At 43.5% G+C, this 21,344-nt stretch overlaps 1 protein-coding gene across 1 annotated transcript in view; it reads left to right on the forward strand.

Moving 5' to 3' along the window:
• The first annotated feature begins 2,044 nt into the window (after positions 1–2,044).
• IPCEF1 (interaction protein for cytohesin exchange factors 1) overlaps positions 2,045–21,344 on the forward strand; it is a 382,557-nt gene continuing 363,257 nt past the window's right edge. Inside the window, exon 1 of the mRNA XM_040430126.1 lies at positions 2,045–2,113. The gene's annotated coding sequence lies outside the window, so the exon portion shown is untranslated. The remainder of the gene's footprint in view (positions 2,114–21,344) is intronic.

Raw genomic sequence — 21,344 nt, forward strand, 5'->3', positions numbered from 1 at the left:
TATTTTTTGCGGATCAGATGCATAACCATTCATTTCAATGGGGCCAGAAAAAAATGAGTTCCGCAGCCATATAGGACATGTCCTATTCTTGTATGTTTTGGGTACACATATAAACGTTGTTACAATAGGTCCGCAAATGTCACCCTGACAGCATCCATATTTTTTTGCAGATCTGCATTTTGCTGACTGCCAAATATGTATGGTCGTGTGAATGCACCCATATTCTGAGTCCACAATTCTATGTGCTAAGCAGCACTCTTCTATAATAGAGGGGTTACTTAAAAATAAGCTAAAGTCAGGGGTTCCCCTTCTGGGACCTCCAGTGATTAACCGTTTACTGTGGCGCATTTTAGTAAGTTTAATTCCCTGCAGCACCTATGGTACACATGAGAAAATAAATGGGTTGTACATCATTATTCCCATAGTAAGATTGCATGTGTATGGGGGAGTTGGGATTCTAATGTGTATGAGCAGCTTAAATGACCAAATGAGGGCATGAGCACTAAAAGTGACTAGGGCAGCGTGAACTGTAAATACGGCCCATGGATTTCTGGACAGGCAGATTGGAACAGTGGCTAGAACTGGTTTTATGACACAAGTAACTCTTAGAATGTTTTATTCAAAGGGATTTTCTGGGATTTTGATACTGATGACCAGTATCTGATCAGGGGGAAGGGAAGGGGGCGGGTCAAACACCAATCAGCTGTTTGAGAAGGCATTGGCACTCCTGTAAGTGCTGTGGCCTTCTCCGTGCTTACCAAGCACAGTGTCGTACATTGTATAGCGGCTGTGCTTGGTATGGCAGCTCAGCCTCACTCACTTCTATGGGCCTGAGTGCAGCACCAAGCACAGCCACTATAAAATGCATCAAAATCCCCTTTAAGATGGAGAATCCCTTTAAGCCACTACTCCAAGCATGATACTCACCTGTTCTTTATTTTGTTTCTTTTTAGCTATGATCAAGTTACTATAAACTTAGATGGTAACTCATTTTCAGCAGTTCTCTGAACTGTTATATTACCATTCTTTCGGGGGTTTTTTCATAAACGGTGGGCCACTTATTCCAGTGGAGGAAATGTGTGGCATATTACCATAAGAACCATAATTACATATGTTAATAGACTTTTCCTTATTTCTGAGTTTGTTAAAGGGGTTCTCCAGGAATTAAGAAAATAAAAATACTTAAATATTACTTTATTATAAATATATTCCCAAATACCTTTCATCAGCTATAATGGTTCGTCTTGTCTGGGGAGCAATCATCAGGAGAAATAAAATGGCTGCTGTCCTATTAGTACACACAAAACCTGTCCTGTCCAACACTGTCCAACACTGAGCTAAAGAGCTATCTCATCCTCCTCACCTACTTGTCAGGAATTAACCTGAATACAGATGATGAGATCTTCATCTGAATCTCTGTAGGAATGGAGTTCATGAGGAGACATGAAGTACAGAGAGGAGGGTGGGGATGTGGCTGATGAGCAGCAGCAGTTGTATACAGTCTCCATTACCACAGCCCCACATTACCACAGTCTGTCCTGTCCATCCTGTCTGTACTTCATGTCTCCTCATGAACTCCATTCCCACAGAGATTCAGCTGAAGATCAGCTGTGTTCAGGACCATAATCCCTGACAAGCAGAGCATATAGGAGGATGAGGCAGCTCTTTAGCTCACTGTTGTGAAATAACTTGTGCTGCTGTGTGATTAGGACAGGTTTTGTGTGTACTACTAGGACGGCGGCCATTTTATTTCTCCTAATGATTGATCCCTAGACAAAACAAGTCATTATAAATAATGAAAGGTATTTGGGAATACATTTATAATAAAGTAATATTTAAGTATTTTCATTTTCTTAGTTCCTGGAGAACCCCTTTAAGCATAAAGTTTGTTTTAGTTCCTCTTTTCCACATTATGCAACTAAGTTCAGAAGCTGTGACAGTGATCATTAGAAAGTGACATATGTTCTATTGGATGAATCTACACAGCTTGCACATGCTGCTTTCCTCTTAAGCAATCTTGGTAATATAACTAGCTTGTGAAAAGGTTTCCTGTCACTAAGACGCTCACAGTGGATTTCACCACCTGATAATTGCTGCTGCATAGAACTTCTGAGTATGTAATTTCTTTTCTGTTACACTTCATATGTTCTTTTAGGTGTTAATTTGATACTTAAATTACAGGTTTTGTTATTTATCTTCCTACCCCAAATCATCTCAAATCGGCTGCTGTGTGCATACACATCTGCTGAAAAGGAGAAACGATTTGCAGATATTATGTAGTTCAAAAGTGAAATTTTCCATTCTGTTACAATGTAGAATTGCAGATATTTTTTATTGTTATTTACATTTTGTTTCAGAAGTCACATTATATTTAAACTGCAGCCACTCATAGCTAATACATATACATATCTTGTATACACACATTTTTGAGTTATGAAGTGTACAATACACTTCCGTTTGTCAAATAGCCACTAGCTGCTTGTAGGCATTTTGAGAAAGAGGAAGTGGCACTGTCATAGAGACAAGCTTGTTACATGCTGGTGTAATTATACTTCATGTAATGCTGTACAATTGTACCATGAACCATTCTTTCATGTACAAAACTCGCGGTGCCATCTAAGAAAACGCTTTTACGATATCTCATACACTGTTATTATAAAACTTTGTTCAACGTACAATTATTTCTCTACTATACCACCCACTCATGGCTAAATGTGGCCTGTGACTAAATATTCCAATAAGCTGACACTCATACACCCACTTTTTGCTAGAACAGTATGATTTTGTGATTGTGCTTGCAAGTGAACTTGGAAAAAGAGTAAGATTTAGCATAATTTCACCTGTCCCCACATCCCAGTCTTTTTGATGAATGGAAAAACAATCAGGGCAGGATTCGCTGTTACAATACTAATGTAAATCACTTTTAGGTCCAGCACTCCATCATCTTTACTTTAATATCAAAATAAACAGCATATGCATTTCGAGCAGAATGCCACTGTTAGTAATAGCATAAAAGACTTAAGCTAGCACTCCCTCTATAAACAGGTAATAGGGGGCGTGCCTATCTTAAATACAGACAGTAACGTGAGATATTTTAGGTTAATAAGGGTAATATGGAAACACCGTCAATCTTTTTATTTGTTAAAATCTTCATCCAACAGTTCACAACATGAGGGACACCTAGTCCAGCAACATGTAAGCCCCCTTCCCCGCCAGGCAATGTTTTAGGAGAAGAGAGAAAATAGGATGAGACAATTGTGGCATGACGTTTTTTGGAAATGGCACTTTAGACACATGAACTGAGGTGGCAGATATTGGAGCATGTAAAAGTTAGGAAAAATGTTACTTCTGAAAGAGACCTATTGGATAATAAAATTGGAATCAATTGTATCTAAAGGGTTAAATGAAACTTGTAGCTTTAATGTATTGTTAAGTTCACTCTAATATAGTTATGGGGATATTTATTGTAACCTGTGGGACATTTGTAAGCTAAGATTTTTATATGAAATTTCCATTGTACATATGGTTCGAATATTGATGGTGTGATTGTTTGGCCTCATTATATAAGCCTGTGGGGTCATTTATCAAACTGGTGTAAAGTAGAACTGGGTTAGTTGCCTATAGCAACCAATCAGATTCCACCTTTCATTTTCCAAAAGAGCAGTCAAAAATGAAAGGTGGAATCTGATTGGTTGCTATGGGCAACAAAGCCATTTCTATTTTACACCAGTTTGATAAATTACCTCACTAGTCCTCTCTAGTGGACGCATAAGTAAGGAGGTCATCAATGTAGCATCCATACAAGCTGACACAAGATAAGAATGGTGCATGATACTTGTTGGACATCAAATTATTATTTTCTGTACCACCCAGCATGCGTTTTTATTTTTCCCCACCCAATATTTCATTGAGCAGTACATACAGTTTAAAGTGAAAAATGAAGCAACTTTTCAATAAGTCATAACTTTAAAATATCCTATCGCTAAAGAGTTTACGGTTCCTATATATTGATCGCCTAGGTCATCAATATCAGATTAACATAGAAACATAGAATGTGTCGGCAGATAAGAACCATTTGGCCCATCTAGTCTGCCCAATATACTGAATACTATGAATAGCCCCTGGCCCTATCTTATATGAAGGATAGCCTTATGCCTATCCCATGCATGCTTAAAGGGAACCTGTCACTGGGATTTTGGGTATAGAGCTGAGGACATGGGTTGCTAGATGGCCGCTAGCACATCCGCAATACCCAGTCCCCATAGCTCTGTGTGCTTTTATTGTGTAAAAAAAACGATTTGATACAAATGCAAATTATCCTGAGATGAGTCCTGTATGTGAGATGAGTCAGGGACAGGACTCATCTCAGGTTAATTTGCATATGTATCAAATAGTTTGTGCTAGCGGCCATCTAGCAACCCATGTCCTCAGCTCTATACACAAAATCCCGGTGACAGGTTCCCTTTAAACTCCTCCACTGTATTTGCAGCTACCACTTCTGCAGGAAGGCTACTCCATGCATCCACTACTCTTTCAGCAAAGTATTACTTCCTGATATTACTTTAAAACCTTTGCCCCTCTAATTTAAAACTATGTCCTCTTGTGGCAGTTTTTCTTCTTTTAAATATTCTCTCCTCTTTTACCTTGTTGATTCCCTTTATGTATTTAAAAGTTTCTATCATATCCCCTCTGTCTCGTCTTTCTTCCAAGCTATACATGTTAAGGTCCTTTAATCTTTCCTGGTAAGTTTTATCCTGCAATCCATGTACCAGTTTAGTAGCTCTTCTCTGAACTCTCTCCAAAGTATCAATATCCTTCTGGAGATATGGTCTCCAGTACTGAGCACAATACTCCAAATGAGATCTGACAGGCACCATTCAGCTGTTCCCAGCACCCACTGGTTCCAGAAACAACACAGTGGATGAAAGTCCCGTTCACTATTTAGTGATTGTGCCAGCTTAATCCATTTCTGGAGCTGAGCTGCCGAGAACCAACAAAGCCTTTTGCTTCTGGCTCCATCCACTGTATTGTTTCCAGTATTGGTGCCTGCAGTCAATAGCTGATGAGTGGGGGTGCTAGGTGTCAGAGCCCTACCAATCTGATATTGATAACCACCCATAGGATAGATCGTCAGTATGTAGAGACCATAAAACCCCTTTATGTGTTACAGCTTTACAGAGAGCCATGTGTCTCTTTGTCAACAGACAGCAAACAAACCTATAGTGTAGTTTGATCCTGCATTCATGCTCACTCTATCCCCCTACTTCTTACCAACCTACTGAACAGATACAAACCGGATTCCCAAAAAGTTGGGACACTAAACAAATTGTGAATAAAAACTGAATGCAATGATGTGGAGATGGCAAATGTCAATATTTTATTTGTAATAGAACGTAGATGACAGATCAAACGTTTAATCCGAGTAAATGTATCATTTTAAAGGAAAAATACGTTGATTCAAAATTTCACGGTGTCAACAAATCCCCAAAAAGTTGGGACAAGTAGCAATAAGAGGCTGGAAAAAGTAAATTTGAGCATAACGAAGAGCTGGAAGACCAATTAACACTAATTAGGTCAATTGGCAACATGATTGGGTATAAAAAGAGCTTCTCAGAGTGGCAGTGTCTCTCAGAAGCCAAGATGGGTAGAGGATCACCAATTCCCACAATGTTGCGCAGAAAGATAGTGGAGCAATATCAGAAAGGTGTTACCCAGCGAAAAATTGCAAAGACTTTGCATCTATCATCATCAACTGTGCATAACATCATCAGAAGATTCAGAGAATCTGGAACAATCTCTGTGCATAAGGGTCAAGGCCGTAAAACCATACTGGATGCCCGTGATCTCCGGGCCCTTAAACGACACTGCACCACAAACAGGAATGCTACTGTAAAGGAAATCACAGAATGGGCTCAGGAATACTTCCAGAAACCATTGTCAGTGAACACAATCCACCGTGCCATCCGCCGTTGCCAGCTGAAACTCTACAGTGCAAAGAAGAAGCCATTTCCAAGCAAGATCCACAAGCTCAGGCGTTTTCACTGGGCCAGGGATCATTTAAAATGGAGTGCGGCAAAATGGAAGACTGTTCTGTGGTCAGACGAGTCACGATTCAAAGTTCTTTTTGGAAATCTGAGACGCCATGTCATCCGGACCAAAGAGGACAAGGACAACCCAAGTTGTTATCAACGCTCAGTTCAGAAGCCTGCATCTCTGATGGTATGGGGTTGCATGAGTGCGTGTGGCATGGGCAGCTTGCATGTCTGGAAAGGCACCATCAATGCAGAAAAATATATTCAGGTTCTAGAACAACATATGCTCCCATCCAGACATCATCTCTTTCAGGGAAGACCCTGCATTTTTCAACAAGATAATGCCAGACCACATTCTGCATCAATCACAACATCATGGCTGCGTAGGAGAAGGATCCGGGTACTGAAATGGCCAGTCTGCAGTCCAGATCTTTCACCTATAGAGAACATTTGGCGCATCATAAAGAGGAAGGTGCAACAAAGAAGGCCCAAGACGATTGAACAGTTAGAGGCCTGTATTAGACAAGAATGGGAGAGCATTCCTATTTCTAAACTTGAGAAACTGGTCTCCTCGGTCCCCAGACGTCTGTTGAGTGTTGTAAGAAGAAGGGGAGATGCCACACAGTGGTGAAAATGGCCTTGTCCCAACTTTTTGGGGATTAGTTGGCACCTCCCCATCATTGCATTCAGTTTTTATTCACGATTTGTATAGTGTCCCAACTTTTTTGGAATCCGGTTTGTATAAAGATGGAAACAGATCAACAGATTAGACTACACTGAACTTATTTCCTGGCTTGTAAGAGGGTTGGAAACATATGGATTTGGACAATGACTTTTTTACGGTACCTTACTCAAGGATGGTGAAAATTGACACAACTAGATGTTTTTAGATGTTTACTACAGAGCTACAGTCTCTAAGAGACAAACTTGATGGTAACAGACAATATTGTAGGATACAGCTTGATACTTATGGACAAAGAATTGTAAGCCACCAGGCTGTGCGTTGACTAATAGCAACAGAACAGTCTCTTACTACATTTTACTAAATAACTCACTGGTGGTTGCCAGCAGTAGCTGAGCAGTCATCATACGCCTCAGGTGATAGGACAGTGACCGAACAGTATTTGTAATCCACATATGGTTGTGTCTGTAACAAGGCAGTCTCTAGACTCCACAGACAAGTAACAAGGAAGTCTCCACTCAGCAGAACATTTACTGTATTCCCTCACAGGGTACTTGTACCAGGCGGTTGTTGCTAGCAAAAGGACAGCCTATCTTCTCAGGTCAAAGCATCTTTCACAGTGGACTTGTCAGGCTTCTAATCACAGTCCTGAATACACAGTTAGTGGAATGACTCACAGTTTCTGGGGATATCACCAGGGACAAGAGTCTCTTCCTCTTTTAGCAGGCCCAGATCTAATACGACACAACTTTACAATACAACTTTATTGATCCTCAAGGGAAATTGCATTGAGACATACAGCAGCCCACAGACACAAGATATACAATTACCGTTATAATTACAACACGTTGCACATATCTATTCATCCTTTGTATACTGCAGGTTGGCACTCCCTTTCCATCCCCTTACAATTACTAAATAATTCCTTGTTATACATGGAAATTGGCATGGGTTGGAATGATTTCCTGTACCTGTCAGTGTTGCACCAGAGATGTATATATTGGTCACTAAATGAGCTACATTGACCAATTACTAGTCCGTGTAAATTGTGGTTAGTGTTTTCAGCTATTACACAAAGCTTTTTCAGCATCTCTCTCTCCACTAGCCTGTCAAAGTTCTCTTGTTGCGTGCACCTATGCAGGTTCCCCATGCTGCTACCGCGAAGAAAAGCACACTAGCCACTGCTGCCTGGTTGAACATCTCTAGCATTTTGTTACTCACATTAAAGGGGTTGTCTCATAATGGACAATAGGGGCATATACAGTAAGGTCCATAAATATTGGGACATGGACACAATTCTAACATTTTTGACTCTATACACCACCACAATGGATTTGAAATGAAACAAACTAGATGTGCTTTACCTGCAGACTGTCAGCTTTAATTTGAGGGTATTTACATCCAAATCAGGTGAACGGTGCAGGAATTACAACAGTTTGCATATGTGCCTCCAACTTGTTAAGGGACCAAAAGTAATGGGACACAATAATAATCATAAATCAAACTTTCACTTTTTAATACTTGGTTGCAAATCCTTTGCAGTCAATTACAGCCTGAAGTCTGGAAGGCATAGACATCACCAGACGCTGGGTTTCATCCCTGGTGATGCTCTGCCAGGCCTCTACTGCAACTGTCTTCAGTTCCTGCTTGTTCTTGGGGTATTTTCCCTTCAGTTTTGTCTTCAGCAAGTGAAATGCATGCTCAATCGGATTCAGGTCAGGTGATTGACTTGGCCATTGCATAACATTCTACTTCTTTCCCTTAAAAAAAACTCTGGTTGCTTTTGCAGTCTGCTTTGGGTCATTGTCCATCTGCACTTTGAAACGCCGTCCAATGAGTTCTGAAGAATATGGCTGAATATGAGCAGATAATATTGCCCGAAACACTTCAGAATTCATCCTGCTGCTTTTATCAGCAGTCACATCATCAATAAATGCAACCAGTTCCATTGGCAGCCATACATGGCCACGCCATGACACTACCACCACCATGCTTCACTGATGAGGCGGTATGCTTAGGATCATCAGCAGTTCCTTTCCTTCTCCATACTCTTCTCTTCCCATCACTCTGGTACAACTTGATCTTGGTCTCATCTGTCCATAGGATGTTGTTCCAGAACTGTGAAGGCTTTTTTAGATGTCGTTTGGCAAACTCTAATCTGGCCTTCCTGAGGCTCACCAATGGTTTACATCTTGTGGTGAACCCTCTGTATTCACTCTGGTGAAGTCTTCTCTTGATTGTTGACTTTGACACACATACACCTACCTCCTGGAGAGTGTTCTTGATCTGGCCAACTGTTGTGAAGGGTGTTTTCTTCACCAGGGAAAGAATTCTTCGGTCATCCACCACAGTTTTTTTCCGTGGTCTTCCGGGTCTTTTGGTGTTGCTGAGCTCACCGGTGCGTTCCTTCTTTTTGAGAATGTTCCAAACAGTTGTTTTGGCCAGGCCTATTGTTTTTGCTATCTCTCTGATGGGTTTGTTGTGTTTTTTCAGCCTAATGATGGCTTGCTTCACTGATAGTGACAGCTCTTTGGATCTCATCTTAAGAGTTGACAGCAGCAGATTCCAAATGCAAATAGCACACTTGAAATAACCTCTGGACCATTTATCTGCTCATTGTAATTGGGATAATGAGGGAATAACACACACCTGGCCATGGAACAGCTGAGAAGCCAATTGTCCCATTACTTTTGGCCCCTTAACAAGTGGGAGGCACATATGCAAACTGTTGTAATTCCTGCACCGTTCACCTGATTTGGATCTAAATACCCTCAAATTAAAGCTGACAGTCTGCAGGTAAAGCACATCTCGTTCGTTTCATTTCAAATCCATTGTGGTGGTGTATAGAGCCAAAAATGTTAGAATTGTGTCCATGTCCCAGTATTTATGGACCTAACTGTAGCTTGGATATGCCCCCATTGACTTATAGGTGCGGGTCCCACCGCTGGGATCTGCACCTATATAGAGAACGGAGCCCCGCAAGTGAAGAAGGGTACACTGCGCATGTGCAGCCGCTCCCCATTCATTTTCTATGGGGCCGGCAAAAAAAGCTGAGCGCTGGCTCGGCTATTTCCGTCGGCCACATAGAAATGATTAGGAGGGGGGCCGCGCATGTGTGGTTTGCTCCCATTCACTTCTATGGTGAGCCGGCTTGGTGGTGACCGTACTGGAGTCCTCCAGCCACCACTTAATATAGGTGCGGGTCCCACTGCTGGGACCCGCACCTATAAGACAATGGGGGCATATCCTAGTGATATGCTCCTATTGTCCATGATGAGACAACCCCTTTAAATGACCTCAGTCTCTTAAAGAAGTATAGCCTGCCTAGCCCCTTTTTATAAACACCATCCAAGTGCAACTTCCATTTCAATCACAAATCCTGCTCACCAAACACTAATAACAGGTGTGCTTTCACTAAGCAGCAGCGGTGTACCTGTAGGGGTCGCAACAATCACATCTGTGACTATCCCCAAAGATATGGGGGCCATGAGGTTCCGCCTTGCCACTATGTAGTTTGATCCCTAGTTGTTACATCGCTAGGTCTCATTTGTTGGGGGAACTTTTTTTTAACAAAATAGACCCAGTAATGCACCTAAAAAGCATAGATGAAGGGCTGGTGATAAGTCCAGGGGGTGTTTAACTTGTTAAAAAAAACTGACTGTTGTATACATTCAAATTACAAGCTAACATGGTATTTTGTGATGAGGTGCAAAACTATGGCAGAAAAAAATACGAGTGTCATACACACTAGTTAACTGCCCATCAGGAGCAGCTCCTCCTTATATCCTAGCCTCAGATACCATGCAATGCAACAGTACAGCATCCGCACATGCAAGCCAAAGTTTTTTCTCCTAAAGTGGTAAAAATTGGCTTCTACCTCACTTTTTTTTTTTTTTGACTTCCTCTGGATCAACTTGCAAGATAATAGGCCGAACTGGATGGACAGATGTCTTTTTTCAGCCTTATAAACTGTTAATACTATCAAAGGAAAAAGGAAAAAATTTGAAGAAAAAGTGTATATACAAGAGGAGAGACCCCTCCAGTGCACTTTAAAAGTGCTGAACCCTCTGATAGGATGTCTTTGTCTCTGTAGTGTTATCTGTATTACTTAGACAGTAAGCACTTCCTCAGTAGGCAATGTATTTGTTAGATATTTGTCGCCCCTAGCAATAGTGGCTTTATTAAACCAAACAGGAAGTGTCCTATATCTCCAACCCAAAAGAGGTATAAATGAATCACCAGTGACAAGCTGATAACTAATAGCTCTTCCCAACAAGGGAGTTATGTTACAGTATTTGATGTTACTAATATATAATCTCCAACTGTAGTGTAATATATTATATATTACCAAGATCTCTAATATATTCTCCCCCCAACAGAAACATTAGCTACTCAACGGAAACCTTGGAGTGTTAAAGTGGTTAACACAAGAAGGTATTTAATGTACCAAACACTGCCTATCTACAAGGCTCATCAGAGTCCAGTGAGGAGCTAGTTAACCACCGACCGCTTATCCTCACATTGAGCGGTGTATTGCGTAACGGACCCTTTACACGGGCCAATTCTTAGCCAGATGATCACTAACAAGTGTCTATAGGAATCGCAGTAGCGATTATCTGATAAACATGTAAAAGTGCTGACGATTACCTGATGAATGAGCAAAACGCTAGTTCATTGGGTAATCACATCATTTATACTCTCACAAAAATTGTCGTTTGCCGGCTGCAGATTGTGCTGTGAACACAGCATCTGCTGCCAGCAAACAAGGAGTCATCTTTACAGGACGGCAACTCCTAGGGAGAGTAGCAGCAGTGCTGAACTTTCTCCATTTATAGACAATTTGTCTTACCGTGGACTGATGAACAGCAAGGGTTTTGGAGATACTTTTATAACCCTTTCCAGCTTTATGCAAGTCAACAATTCTTAATCGTAGGTCTTCTGAGAGCTCTTTTTTGTGCAAGGCATCATTCACATCAGGCAATGCTTCTTGTGAAAAGCAAACCCAGAACTGGTGTGTGTTTTTTATAGGGCAGGGCAGCTGTAACCAACACCTCCAATCTCATCTCATTGATTGGACTCCAGTTGGCTGACACCTCACTCCAATTAGCTCTTGGAGATGTCATTAGTCTAGTGGTTCACATACTTTTTCCACCTGCACTGTGAATGTTTACATGGTGTGTTCAATAAAAACATGGTAACATTTAATTCTTTGTGTGTTATTAGTTCAAGCAGACTGTGATTGTCTATTGTTGTGACAGTACTGCACTGTACTGTACTAGCAAGACAGATATGCCTTAGCAACACTCATTTATGAAAGCGCTGCTAAGGGACATTTCTGGGCAAGTTTTCTACTATAAATGTATGATTTCTCTAAACTATATTAAATGTTCTCCATCTCTGTCCCTGCACATTTAAATCTGTTGCCATAAGAGTTCACATGAAACTATACATATTATATATCAAAACAATTGACTCAAAATGGGGAACTGTTTTAATAATTTATTTTGGTGCGAGTTTACACATTTGAAGAATAAGAAGCTGTAGTTTGAAAAAAAAATATTTTAAAAAAATGTTTTATAAACAGTTTTTCCCCAAATAAAGCGTAATGTGCCATGCCCCACATATAATGTATTTCAATGGTATCAAAATGCGATATTCTACGACTGTGACTCAACAGTCGCAAAAAATCCATCCAAATCGTATTTTTTTTGTGGCTTTCGTGTCGCAGTCACAGCATGTCATATTGCGACACCATTGAAATACGTTATATCAAATATCACATGACAAATGTCGCTTATAGCCATACTCTTTTGTGTTGCGTGACATGTTGCCATGTAGCCATACCTTAAAACAAAAAAAATATATATATTTTAGTAGTCCAATAAAGATAAAGGTTACAACAGTTAAACTACCAGATCCATAACCGTGGGACAGAAGGTGGTAAAAATCAATGACCGCCCTCCTCTGCAGTGCAGGAAATAGCTCATTTATGAATAGGAGGCAGGATGGAAGGAAATCTCACCACTTAAGCCCCTATTACACTGCACAATTGTCAGGCCCATTGATGGGAACAAGTGTTCATAGGAAACCTCATTCCTGATAATTGGCGATAAACAAGCAATTACTCATTTGTCAGCTAATTTGCATCTTTCATCACAATGAAAGATATACAATTATCGTCAGCACAGGTCACTGTGTAATCAGGGATGTGCTACCGAAAAACAATAGAAATAAATGAGGGAGGAATGACTGTGGTAGCGATCATTCCTCCCCATTCTATTTCACTTTTTTGTGGCTCCTTGAAATAGAGCAATGTGAACCACCACACAAAAAAGGTTGTGCACCCCTATGCATCAGTATTAAATGTATAGTAAAACACAATTACAGTGCAAGAAAATAAATGTTTGTTATGTTTCTCATATATTTTCCCTGTACATCACAACGTGTATAACATTTCACATTGTATACATTATACTGTACATAACATGGCATAACACCACAGGCAGATGCAGTTCAAATATATGGTTTTGCTGGATTGGGAGATAGGTGCGGTTCGCTTGGCAGTTGTTTCGCGCCGAAATTTGACCCATGACACATCCATCAGGTGGGACAGGACAGCCAATTGAGACATTTCAGCACATGGACACATCCCCACCCTATAACAGAACCCGATCTGGCAGCCATGTTACATTCTGTGTTTTGCCAGTGTAGGGAGAGGTTGCTTTGTGGAGCAGGGACAGGCTGTTAGGGACAGGGGCGGATTAAGTGCATGATAGGCCCGGGGCTGTCTACCCAACTTGGGCCCCCCCCCTCCATTTTTTATTTTTTTTCTTTTGTATGAAGAGGCTGCGGTGCTTCATGGGCGCCACAGTCTCTTCTTAGGCCATATGACATCTTCAGACTAAAAAAAAAAATACCCCAAATTGGGTCCTAAACTGAAAAATTTGGTCACCAATTTTAAAATACATATAATTGTAATAAAAAAGACATGGAGGAGAATACAGCACCACTTACCTCTTACATCCAGTGACATCTCCTGTCATGTAGACCTTCTCTTTCCTCTTCTCCTCCATTTGACCCAGACCGCCATGGCAAATTCTTTCAGCCGCATCTCGTCTCTACAGTTTGTAACACAGACACGTTAGATTTCTCAATTTTTCCATCAACCTCCCCATACTGGTGTCCCCACAGTGTCATCCTGCCACCCCCAATACTGTGCCCGTTGTGCTTCCCAATGCTCCAGGAACTATACTGCTGAAAAAATAGTGACCCTAATAGACATAATTGGGGTAATTTATCAAACTGGTGTAAAGTAGAACTGGATTTCCAAAAGAGCTGTCAAATATGAAAGGTGGAATCTGATTGGCTGCTATGGGCAACTAAGCCAGTTCTGCGTTACACCAGTTTGATAAATTACCCCAAATGTTCCTATAGTGTCCACAGCAGCTATAATGTCCCCTAGAGCAGTGTTTCCCAACCAGTGTGCCTCCAGCTGTTGGCTGTGCGGGCATGCTGGGAGTTGTAGTTTTGCAACAGCTGGAGGCACACTGGTTGGGAAACACTGCCCTAGAGTGCCCCCAGTAATAATAACACCCTCTATTGTGCTCCAGGCAATAATCCCTGTATAGTGTCCCCAGAAATAATAGAATTGCCCCTACAGTGCCTCCCCAATAGCAACACCCCCATATAGTAATTTCCACCACACTGCCCCCACATAGTAATCCCCCCATAGTAATTTGCCCCACACAGTAATTTCCCCCAAACTGCCCCCATATAGTAGTTTGCCCCCCACACAGTAATTTGCCCTACACTGCCCCACATAGTAATTTCCACCACACTGCCCCCACACAATAGTTTTCCCCACATAGTAATTTGCCCCCACATAGTAATTTGCCCCCACATAGCAATTTCCCCACACTGTCCCCACATAGCAATTTCCCCACACTGTCCCCACATAGCAATTTCCCCACACTGTCCCCACATAGAAATTACCCCACACTGTCCCCACATGGCAATTTCCCCCACACAATAGTTTCCCCCACACTGCCCCCACATAGTAATTTGCCCCCACACTGCCCCATATAGTAATTTGTCCCCACATAGCAATTTCCCCACACACAATAGTTTCCCCCACACTGCCCCCATATAGAAATTTGCCCCCACATAGTAGTCCCTCCCATAATAATTTGCCCCCACACTGCAATTTGCCCCCACACTGCAATTTGCCCCCACACTGCCCCCACATAGCAATTTGCCCCCACACTGCCCCCACATAGCAATTTGCCCCCACACCGCCCCCACATAGTAGTCCCTCTCATAATAATTTGCCCCCACACTGCCCCCACATAGCAATTTGCCCCCACACTGCAATTTGCCCCCACACTGCCCCCACATAGCAATTTGCCCCCACACAGCAATTTGCCCCCACACCGCCCCCACATAGCAATTTGCCCCCACATAGTAGTCCCTCTCATAATAATTTGCCCCCACACTGCCCCCACATAGCAATTTGCCCCACACAGCAATTTGCCCCCACACAGCCCTCACATAGCAATTTGCCCCCCCACTGCAATTTGCCCCCACACTGCCCCCACATAGCAATTTGCCCCCACACTGCCCCCACATAGCAATTTGCCCCCACACCGCCCCCACATAGTAGTCCCTCTCATAATAATTTGCCCCCACACTGCCTCCACATAGCAATTTGCCCCCACACTGCAATTTGCCCCCACACTGCCCCCACATAGCAATTTGCCCCCACACAGCAATTTGCCCCCACACCGCCCCCACATAGCAATTTGCCCCCACATAGTAGTCCCTCTCATAATAATTTGCCCCCACACTGCCCCCACATAGCAATTTGCCCCACACAGCAATTTGCCCCCACACAGCCCTCACATAGCAATTTGCCCCCACACTGCAATTTGCCCCCACACTGCCCCCACATAGCAATTTGCCCCCACACAGCAATTTGCCCCCACACCGCCCCCACATAGCAATTTGCCCCCACATAGTAGTCCCTCTCATAATAATTTGCCCCCACACTGCCCCCACATTCCCCCCCATGTACTCAATTTAACTTCCCTAATATGTTCTCCTGTGTGCCCCCCCCCCCAAAGTAGGCACATGAAATAAAAATAAAAAAAATGAACAAAAAAATGAAAAGATAAATACTCACCTATGTCCAGGGCCAGGCGCTTGCTCGCAGAGGAAGGCAGGATGAGTCAGGCGCGTCACAGTGCTGCGTCCCGGCACAGGCGCGCGATGACGTCATCACGCACGCCTGCGCCGGGATTTCTCTACCGCATAGGCCTCAGGCCTACAAGGCCTGAAGCCTATGGCGGTGATCGCGGACGGGACAGGGAGCTATGCGCTCCAGTACCACGCCACAGTATGTGGGCGTTCGGGTCAGCGTTGGGCCCCCCAGCGGTGCTGGGCCCGGCGCTGCCGACCCGAACGTCCCTATTGTAATCCGCCAGTGGTTAGGGACACCAAATGCTAGCTAATAGGGCCACAAAAGTCCTTTTAAGGACTGGTATAGGTGTGCTATCGATAGGTGTGATATACTGAGGGGTGTAATATACTTATAATATACTTTCTAATATAGAAAGTATATTATAGTGCATTTGTATTGTGCAGCAGTTGTTTGCGGTTCTGCTGCAATACCGCAGCTATATAGAGGGACAAGCTCTATTGGAACAACTATTTGCAATGGGCGTTATATACCTTCTTCCACTAAATACTGATTGACGGCTGAGATATACCTGTTGCCCCCAAATAAACTGTGTGGTCTGATATAACTGTTGTGGCCAAAAACATAATTGAGAGGTGTGATATACCTGCTTTCACAAAATACTGATTAAGGGGTTTGATATACCTGCTTCCACAAAATACTGAATAAGGCGTCCAATATACCTGTTTACACCAAATATTGATTAAAGCTTGTGATATACCTGCTTCCACAAAATACTGATTAAGGGGTTTGATATACCTGTTTCCACCAAATATTGATTGAGGCCTTTGATGTACCTGCTTCCACAAAATACTGATTAAGGGGATTGATATACCTGCTCTTACCAAATATTTATTGAGGCCTGCGAGATACCTGCTTCCACAAAATACTGATTAAGGGGTTTGATATACCTGCTTCCACAAAATACTGATTGAAGGATGCGATATACCTGCTTCCACAAAATACTGATTAAGGGGTTTGATACACCTGCTTCCACCAAATATTGATTAAGGGGTTTGATATACATGCTTCCACAAAATACTAATTAAGGGGTTTGATATACCTGCTTCCACCAAATATTGATGAAGGGGTTTGATATACATGCTTCCACAAAATATTGATTGAGGCCTGCGATATACCTGCTTCCACAAAATACTGATTAAGGGGTTTGATATACCTTTTTCCACCAAATATTGATTGTGGGCTGCGATATACCTGCTTCCACATAATACTGATTAAGGGGATTGATATACTTGCCTTCACCAAATATTAATTGAGGCCTGCCATATACCTTTTTCCACAAAATACTAATTAAGGGGATCGATACACCTGTTTTCACCAAATATTGATTGAGGCCTGCGATATACCTGCTTCCACCAAATACTGATTAAGGGGATTGATATACCTGCTTCCACCAAATATTGATTGAGGCCTGCAATATACCTGCTTCCACAAAATACTGATTAAGGGGATTGATATACCTGCTTCCACCAAATATTGATTGAGGTCTGCAATATACCTGCTTCCACAAAATACTGATTAAGGGGTTTGATATACCTGCTTCCACAAAATACTGATTAAGAGGTTCGATATACTTGTTTCCACCAAATATTGATTGAGGCCTGCAATGTACCTGCTTCCACCAAATTCTGATTAAGGAGTTTGATATACCTGCTTCCACAAAAAATACTGATTGAGGGCTGCGATATACCTGCTTCCACAAAATACTGATTAAAGGGTTTGATATACCTGTTTCAACAAAATATTGATTGAGGCCTGCGATATACCTGCTTCCACAAAATAATGATTAAGGGGATTGATATACCTGTTTCCACCAATTATTGATTGAGGCCTGCGATATACCTGCTTCCACAAATACTGCTCTTCTCTAGGGACTTAGGCACAGGGTCATTTAGAAAATTTCAGGCAGAGGAAGAGGCAGGCCGTTCCGCAGAGGTGGTAGGGGTCGGGCAGGTGCACCAGGCCGGAGCCTAAGTGGAAAGTTGGAGAAGGCGCGTGCGATTACTTCAAAGGACGCACCAGAGTTGGTTGAGTGGCTCATTCAGCCTTCCGCTTCTGTACCCTCCTCATCCTCTGCATCTGCACCCTCCTCACTCTCTGCTGTGTGCACCCCCAAATACACCACCACCATAGCCCCTCCACTCGAGTCAGAGGAATTTTTTTCCCATCTATTCCCAGACCATACCGATGCGCAGCCATTCTTCGGATGAGAAAGAGAAGGTAGCAACAGCTGCCACCCAGCGGTCTGACGACAGTACCCAGATCAGCCCAAGGAGGGAGGTCCCCGCTGTTGCTGCCTACTCCGAGATCTCAAATGTCAGTGGTGGTGAAGGTGACAATGATGACGTGTCGATCTACGTCACGTGGGTGCCCACAAGAGAGGAAGAGGAGGGGAGTTTAGAGGGAGAGACGGAGCAGCAGAGAGGGAGGAGAAGAAGGCAGAGCTCGCAGGGCACAGGAGGCAAAAAGCAGACTGCAAATGTATCTGGAGCGAGCCATCCACCATGCACGGTCACTTCTGGCTCTCCCAGGACGGCGACACATGGCTCCGCAGTGTGGGCTTTTTTTTTACGTGCCAGCTGCTGACAATAGTGTTGCCATCTGCAGCCTGTGCTGTCAACGCATAAGTCACGGTAAGGCCAACATTCATCTAGGGATGACCACATTAAGAAGGCACCTGACCTCCCATCACTGAGCCCAGAGGGAGCAACGCCGTCAGAACCCACAAAACCACACTCCCGGAGGCTCCACGTCCTTCCTCTTCTCCTTCTCTCTCCTGCCATTTGTCCTCCACTCCACCTTCCACCATGCCGTCGTTGCATTCATCTGGCAGAAGGCAGGCTTCTGTGGCCCAAATTTTCGAGCGTAAAAAGTTGATGACGCCGGATAACCCTTTTGACCAACGGCTGACCGCTGGCTTGTTGGAACTGCTAGCCCGCCAACTACTGCCAAATAAACTGGTGGACTTGGAGGCCTTTAGAATATTTGTTGCCATTGGCACACCGCAATGGAAAGTCCCCGGAAGTTTTCATTTCTCCCAGACGGGCATCCCAGAGCTATATGGCCACATTCAGCGGCAAGTGAATATATCTCTGGCACACAGTGTCGGTGCCAAGATACATCTGACCACAGACACGTGGTCTAGCAAACATGGGCAGGGAAGGTATATAACTTTAACTGCCCACTGGTTGAACCTTTTCACGGCCGTCAAGCATGTAACCCGTGACTCAAGTGTAGATTTGGTGTTACCGCCACGGATTGCATACAGGCATGCCTCTTCTTCTCCTCCTCCTACTCCATCCTTCGTCTCCTCCTCGGCTGACTCCTCTTTTTCCACTGCTACCGCCTCTTCTGCTGCGCCCCCCAAGCTCCCCAGAATCTATTCGATGTGCCAGGTGAGACATTGCCATGCTGTGCTGCGGCTGTTCTGCCTGGAAGCCAAGAGCCACACCGGTCCTGCACTGCTTTCAGCTCTGCAGTCACAGGTCGACCAGTGGCTAACCCTGCTCAATTTGACAGTTGATAAAGTGGTGTGCGAAAGCGGTGCCAATCTGCTGAGCACGCTGAAAAAGGGCAAAATGACACATGTGCCGTGCATATGTAACATCCCAGAGTATGTCACGAAACTCTGTCACCCAGCTTCATTATGTTAAGATGTGAATGTGTTAATATCTGATGTAATCTCACTGTGCATTGCCATGTATTTATCTGTATTTTATATATTTGCTGTAATTCCAAATGTACACCAGCAGGTGGCAGCAGTATGTAGCAGATAGTCTGTAGGAAAGTTAGTATATCTAGACTGGAATAAACCATTCCTGGCTAGCTTCCCCATCTGAGGAGGAGTGGAATGTTTCCACTCTTACTTCAGAGGGAGGACAGAAAGTTCTAGGCAGTGTACCAGCCACCCCCTGCTGGGGCAGGCTGTGTGAATAGGAGCTCCCAGAAACAGGGATCCCAACAAAGGATTCAGGCCTAACCTGAGGCCTAAAGCAACCTTCCCAGCCTGAGTTCCTTACCTCAGCTGGATGAACAAAGAAAGCAGTAATTGCAGAACTTCTAGATCTCCAGGACCAAACCACCATTCCCTGCGAGCAGTCCTGTAAGTAACAGATTCCAGAAACAAGGAGAAGATAAGTACCTCCATAGCTAGTCAGGCCCAAACCAAGCAGAACCCAAGATAGAGCAGAAGACAGATACCTGCCAGATCTATAGGCGTATGTTCAGATGCAGAATATATATATATATAATTCCTGCCACATATTGCCAATACCTGCTGGGACCCCAAGACTAAAGCTGTAAATTGTATGGATCTAAAGCTGCATATAGTAACATCAAGTAAAGACAAGTTGGACCCTATTATCTGTGTGGAATGCCATCATTCCTCTATTACTCCTATTTGCAACACTCATTTTATTGCATGTGAGCCAGGATACAGGAGTCCAGCCGTACTACAGGTAGGAGACACCGTTGACACTACAATATCTACCATACAGAGATAATATCCCCCTCTGGCATTCCTCACCTAGTACGTGTGCTTATACCATCTTAAAGGGTCCTGCTACAGTACAGGCGCAAGCTGCAATTGGCGTCACAAACTCAAACCCATTAATATTGCGCCAGTGTGCATCTGTCCCAATCCGGCTGCATATTTTGGCGTCACGAACAGGATCGGATTGAAATTGTGTGTCCATCCCTAAACAACAGAATCGCATCTAATTGCGCAAAAAACTGACTTAAACCGCATGCTGCACAGTATAATAATCAGGGCTGAAGATTGCACCAAAAACCGCTTATAAAGTGACTGCTTACTTACATTGCTGGGCCAAGAAAAGTGCTGCACGTGCGCTGCAGCATTTGAAGAGTTAATTCGGCATTGTGAAGATTCGCCATATTCGTCATAAAATGGCGCGGCGTCTTCATGCTGAAAGAGAAAGACATCAAGAAACGCCCTCCCAGGAGCGCGAAAATGAGAAATACGCCCCCCAGAAGTGGGAAAATATGATTACACCCCCTCAGGGAAGGCGCGAAGATAGCGAATACGCCACCTCAGGAGCGGGAAAAATTGAGCTTGCCCACCATGAACTTTCTATTGTGCACCGAGGTGATAAAGTCTCCACCCCTTGGGCTGCACCCTCAGAACCTACTATTTGCCAGGAGAAGGAGGAGAACAAGATGGCCTATCCAAGACCAAGGTGGAATGCCATGTCCATCGCTGGGGAAGAAGTATACCCAGAACAACCCATGGAGATCCGGGTCTCTCAGCTAGTACAGAGACGCGGACCCTCAGCTCTTGCTGTCCGACAGGAGACCGTGGATACCCCTGCTGCAGCGATGCTACCTGAGCTACCAGAGATGCCTGAGGAGAGTGAAGAAG

The sequence above is a fragment of the Bufo bufo genome, chromosome 4 (genome assembly GCF_905171765.1).
Source record: "Bufo bufo chromosome 4, aBufBuf1.1, whole genome shotgun sequence".
In the NCBI taxonomy this organism is placed as follows: Eukaryota; Metazoa; Chordata; class Amphibia; order Anura; family Bufonidae; genus Bufo; species Bufo bufo.